Genomic DNA, 6,000 nt, shown 5'->3' on the forward strand with positions numbered 1-6,000 from the left:
AGGACATCCGCTGTTCACAGGAAAAACGCGGGCGGAGGAACACCCGTCCTCTGGGTCCGACAAGAATGAAACACTGAGTCCTGCTGGCAGAGCGGTGCCCGACATGGCACTGTCTGCGAATCTCCACGAAGGCCCTGGGCCCTGCCATCCCCAGAGCCCACAGGAAGCCCCTCACCTGAACCACTTGCAGAGTCCAGGGGTGTGACCTGAACCCTTGCAAGCTCCGGGTCTCACCTCCCAGCTAAGAGCAATCCCAGAAACAAAGCTCTCTCAAGCAAATCAACTCAGACACCACAGAGTGTCCCTAAGCCAACTCACCCGTCCCCTCCCTGGCACCACGTGGATGGGCAGCCTGCAGCTGCTGCACTCCGGAGACCACACTGTCTCCTCTACCTTGGCAAGGACCTACCACCACATGTCTCTCGCAGTCTGGAAAGGCATGGAGAAAAGAGAGCCCAACTTGGAATGTCTGCCTACCGCCAGCGGGCCGGTGAACAGCACAGGCCATGTCCACGTGGCCCCCCAGGCCAAGGATGCCAGATGCTCCACCAGTGTGCCAGGTCTCAAGCGCAGAGCAGGCGCACTTTCAGACTTGGTGAGACACAGCACGACCAAGGAAGTCCAAGCAGCAGGAGCCAAGACAGGCTTCTACCTCCGAAAGCCTCCGGAGAGCCCGGCCACGGCAGCTCCTCTGGACAGCCCTCTGGGTCTCCTGCAGCACTCAGCAGTAATCAGGCGGCCGCTCCACCACCACCAAACCACCCACAGCCGCTCCCGGGTGGCTGCTCCGATTGCTCCCATCGGAGGCGTCCCCCACCCATAGTCACAGCTTCTGCACCCAGCACAAGCAGCCTGGCCTTCAGGGGCTGGGGGAGCATCCCTGTCTCCCTGTCTCCCTCTCTCATTCCACACTACTTCCCAGCCTTCTCACTTTTCCTACATACAGGAAGGTTGGCTGTCTGATCTGCTACCTCTAAGGTCCCGATGACTTCAGGGACACCCATCATCTACGGCGCTCCACTTGTCTCAAGCCCAAACACCAGTCATACCGACGACAGCTCAACCCAGACACCCTCCCTAGCACAGGGACCATGCAAGGAGGACAGCACGGGGTAGCAGGGACAAAGAACCCACGAGGCCCACACGCTCTTCCGTCTGACGGAGGAAGCGTCCTCACCCTCAGAGTGCAGTCAGCTTGGCACCCCCAGGGAGGCCTGGGGACCGGGCCTCTGTCCCGGGACAGAGGGGACCCCAGACCTTGGAGAACACGCCCCTCCCAACAAGCCCAGGGCCACTTGCACTGTGGACTCCCAGCTTGGTTTACTGGGTATGTCTGCCCCCACAAGGCACTGACTCTATGAGCCCGTGGGCTCTGCTGACCAGATGCCACCTTGTCCACGCAGCCTCCTTTGGCTCACTGTGCAAGCTGTCCACAGGGGACACCTGCCAGAGAAAACCACACCCCAAGAAAATGAAACACTGTGGCGTGCCCAAGGTGCCACGAGGGCATCGGGCTCCACATAGGTACCAGGCGGAAAAGTCACAGCCACCCAGGTGTAAGCTGTGACCCATGGGGTCCCCTGGTCATGCTGCCTTCAGCCTTGGACCCACATGCCCACTACACCCAGCAGGTTTCCGGAGTCACTGCCGTGCTGGGCTGGGGTTGGGGTTAGGTCAGACAAGCGCCCACAGAGGGAGTGCAGCCTGTGGACAGCTCCCTGGTGCTACCCAAGCCCGGACAGGTCCTGGCCAACAGATTCAGCCTGGGACAGCCCCTGCATGCACACCAGGGAGTGGAACCTCGCCAAGGGACCCGTGGAGGCTGTGCGGCCCGCCGAGAGCTTTATCCACAGTGTGATGGACCAGTCAGGGTCTCCGCTGTGCGACAAGAGAGGGGACTCCAGGGCCCTCCAAACCCACACGGCACTGCCCATGCCCAGCACGGGGATCCTCCACGTGCGAGGGTGACCCGCTTAAAACAACCTGTGGCAGGAAAAGTCAACACTCTCCAGGCGCCCGCTGTGAGAGGCCCTGCGGGACACAGCCCTGGCTCCACCGGACCCCCAATCCCTGAGCTCCTCCAACTCCTGAGGCCCCCGAGCCGCCCGATCTCCTGGTACCCCTAGGATCCCCGAGCTCCCCCGGCACCCGGAGCTCCTCTGGAACTCTGAGTTCCCCGCACCCTGAGACCCCCCAGCACCCCGGGATCCCAGAGCACCCCGAGCTTCCCCGGCACCCCGAGCTCCCCCAGCATCCCGAGCCCTCCGGGATCCCAGAGCACCCCAGGATCCCAGAGCCCCCCGGGATCCCAGAGCACCCCGAGCTTCCAGAGCCCCCCAGGATCCCAGAGCACCCCAAGCTTCCCCGGCACCCCGAGCTCCCCCAGCATCCCGAGCCCTCCGGGATCCCAGAGCACCCCAGGATCCCAGAGCCCCCCGGGATCCCAGAGCACCCCGAGCTTCCAGAGCCCCCCAGGATCCCAGAGCACCCCGAGCTCCCAGGGATCCCAGAGCTCCGTCAGCTCCTTCAGCACCCCGAGATCCTAGAGCACCCCCAGCTCCCCGGTCCGGCGAGCGCCGCCAGCAGCCGCCGCGCGAGTGGCCCGGAAGAGAAACGACAGCGGCGGGCGCGCTCGCAGCGCGGCGGGGCCCGGCCCGCGCCGCCCCGGCCCCCACTTCCCGGCCGCCCGCCACTCACCTCAGCGCGAGGGCGGGGAGGAGGCCACGGTGCCGCGGACAGGACGCTCCTCGGTCTTTCCGCTTACCACAGGCTCCGGCTGTCGGGCAGGCGCGGGCGGAACAAACGGGCTCCACTACCCGCGGAGGACGGCCATTGTGCGACGTCATCAGGCCGCGACCGCCGTCCGGCAGGCAGGCGGGCTTCCCTCTGCCGCTCCGCCCCCGCGACCGCTTCCTTCCGGCCCCGCCCGCGCGGTGCGCTGCCCCGGCGCAGGCGCCGCCAGACGCCCCGCCCATCTGGGGGCGGAACCCGAGGCCGAAGCTGTGCTCCCGGATGGCGCCTGCGCGGAGCTGCCTGGTCAGGGGACGGGCGCGGCGCGAGGTGCACTGGGGATGCTGTGGGGTGTAGAGGGGTGCTGTGGGGTGCAGAAGAGGTGTTGTGGGGTGCAGCGGGGTGCTGTGGGGTGCAGCGGGTATGATGTGAGGTGCAGGAGAGGTGTTGTGAGGTGCAGAGAGGTGGTGTGGGGTGCAGCGGGTATGATGTGGGGTGCAGAGGGGTGCCGTGGGTGCAGCAGGCATGCTGTGAGGTGCAGCAGGATGCTGTGGGGTGCAGCGGGTATGATGTGAGGTGCAGAGGGGTGCTGTGAGGGTGCAGAGGGGACACTGGGGTGCAGCAGGTATGATGTGGGGTGCAGAGGGGTGCTGTAGGGTGCAGAGGGGTGATGTGGGGGTACATTGGGCATGCTGTGGGGTGCAGAGGGGACGCCGTGGGGTCACCCTTGGAATGGGAGCCTGCAAGAGAAGCATCAGCACCCACTGACCGCCCGCTGCCTGGAGATGGTGAGGAGGACACAGCTGTGCCTCCAAGGAAAAATGGCACACAGCCCTGGCTCCACGGGCTTGCCCCAGGACTGGCAGCTTCTCCGTGGTGAAGACTGGGCGCCTGGCACAGCCTGGGGTGCCCCCCGGAGACCCTCGGTCAGAGGTGGGCAGACAGAGACACCCTACAGGAGGGGACCTTGCAGAGGACCCACCAGACCAGCCTGTGTGTGACCCAGTGCCCAGGGGCGTGGCTGGTGGGCTGGCCACAAGTCCAGCTGGCTTCCTTAGGCCACTACAAGAGCACACGAGAGCATGTTCTTAGATGTGGCTGGCTCTTTGGGTCAGGAAAGGCCAAGTGACTGATACGAGGAAATGGGCAGCTGGGCCTGGAGGGGCAGGGCGTGGGTTGTTGCCCAGGAGGTGTCGGGGGTGGGGGGAGGACAGCCTGTGAGTCCGGACCTGGCATTGGGATGTGTGTGCTGTGTCAGCCTCAAGAGCAAGTGCAGGTTCTCTGCCGTGCACTGCGACGTGGCCCGAGCAGGCAGGCTGCAGGACAAGGCCTCGGGGACCAGCTCTCCCTCCCCAGAGGAGCCTTGGACAGTGTCCCAGCAGTCTCTTCCCTCATGTCAAGGACCACTGAGGCCTGCAGCATGCTCCCTCAGCATGCAGACAAGGATGTCCAGCCGTGAAGGGTGGCTGAGCTGGGGTCCTGGGGACCTGGAGGGTTGTGGCTCTTCCTGCCCTGAGCCATGACGACCTGGCATGTCTGGGGACTAAAGGCCGTCGTGGATGGTGGGGAGAGTCCTGTGCCTCAAAAACCGAACCCTAGGGGTTGCCGCTGCTGTTCAGAGCTGTGCTTCGTCTGTTTGAAAGGCCCAGTTACAGAGAGAATTCTTCCATGCCCCAAACGACCGAAGTAGCCAGAGTTTGGCTGGTCCAGCGCCAGGGGCCTCTTCCGGGTCTCCCACACAGGTGCAGGGGGCTTTAGGCTGTTCTTGACTGCTTTCCCTGGCCGTAAGCAGGGAGCTGGATGGGAAGTGGGGCAACTGGGACATGAGCTGGCACCTACATCAGGGGAAGTGGGGCTTAGCCTGCTATGCCAAAGTACCCGCCCCCAAAACCCTGGTGGAGGACGAGATCACTACTGCCTCCGGAGCCTGGGGGACTTGAGTTAGTAACTGACTCAGAGCGGCTTGTCCTCCATGCCCACTCTGTCCCTTCGTGGGGCACGGTGGTGTAGTAGGCTAAACCTCTACCTAGGCGGGGAGAAACTGGGAAACTAGGCCGTGTGTGACCTGGTTCTTGTGGTCTCCGAGGGCCCCTTGGCTAAACTGTTGACTGAAACATGTTTGATTTGTAGAAAGGCTAACCGGCCAGCTCCGTGGGAAGGGCCCTGTCCAGTGTCCAGCGCAGTCAGGTGGAGCGCCCAGGGAACATGGACAGGAGGCCCGTGTTGGGAATTCCTGCCCCCTCGTCCCTGGGCCCGACCCTTAAACAGCGAGTCAGAGATGAGCACGGACCACACGCTTGCCCTGGCTCCGTGGGGGGTTCCAGAGTCCCTCCCCGCTGGGGGTGGTGTGGGTCCCTGGGCTCAGGCCCCTCAAGTGTCTGCCTTGAAAAGCAAGCCTTCTTCCTCCACGGCCTGCCACTGGGCGCAGTTGCTTAGCACCGACTCTAGCCTCTGTGGGCCCGCCAGCCTGGGGAGCCATGCCCAGCAGAAGTCGGGCCTCGTGGCTGCACTGGTCCCGGATCCTCAGCCTGGAGCCTGCCCAAGTTGACCTTCAGTCAAGCCTGGGTGCTGACCCCACTCCTGTGCGGTGGACACTGCTGCTCAGTTTGTGTTGTGCAGCCTGCCGGCCTGTTCCTGCACCTCTCCAGCGCCAGCAGCATCCTGTGGGGCAAGCTCCAACTTGTGAGAGCCCCATGGCCCACCTGGTGTCCTATGAATCGCTACAGCTCTCCTGCCCACCCTGGAAGACCCCTACCCTAGGCCGCTCGGGACTTGGGAGGTCTCCAGGCCTCTGAGAAGGTAGTACCCCCAGGAACTAACCCTACCTCCTCGGCCGCCAGGACATCTGCCCTTCACGGGCGTGGCTGGTCACTGCTGGGTGGCACCTGCGTGTGCTTCTGGAAGCTGTCAGGGAATGGGACTTGAGGACGTTTGTGTTAGCACAGTTCTCCCCGTGTTTCCCACCGACCTTTGGTAATAAGGAAGGGATGAGGCAGCTCCACAGCAAGCAGGCCGCTGCGAGCCTTTCCAGCCAGGGTGCGGTCAGGGACACATGTGGGGGCAGCCCCCCAGCCCTCTGCGCCTGCGTCTCCCAGGAGGGTCCCACTCCTCGGCAGACCCAGATCCGCGGACCCAGGTGCTGCAGGGTGCCCAGGCAGCCGGGTCTCATGCCCCCCCACAGCCAAGGAGCCAAGTGCCTGGCCGGAGCTGGCTCGCAAACCTCTGCTCTTCCTCTGTCTCAGTAAGTCTGCTTTTCGAAGAATTTTTAAA

At 64.0% G+C, this 6,000-nt stretch overlaps 1 protein-coding gene across 2 annotated transcripts in view; it reads right to left on the minus strand.

The window, feature by feature from the left end:
• The window catches only part of ZC3H18 (zinc finger CCCH-type containing 18), a 32,500-nt gene extending 29,672 nt beyond the window's left edge, over positions 1–2,828 (minus strand). For both annotated transcript variants that reach the window (XM_040982246.1, XM_040982244.1), the window contains exon 1: positions 2,698–2,828. The gene's annotated coding sequence lies outside the window, so the exon portion shown is untranslated. The remainder of the gene's footprint in view (positions 1–2,697) is intronic.
• Positions 2,829–6,000: the final 3,172 nt, after the last annotated feature.

Source organism: Ochotona curzoniae, unplaced genomic scaffold (genome assembly GCF_017591425.1).
Source record: "Ochotona curzoniae isolate NIBS_2020 unplaced genomic scaffold, NIBS_Ocur_1.0 contig_3622, whole genome shotgun sequence".
Taxonomy (NCBI): Eukaryota; Metazoa; Chordata; class Mammalia; order Lagomorpha; family Ochotonidae; genus Ochotona; species Ochotona curzoniae.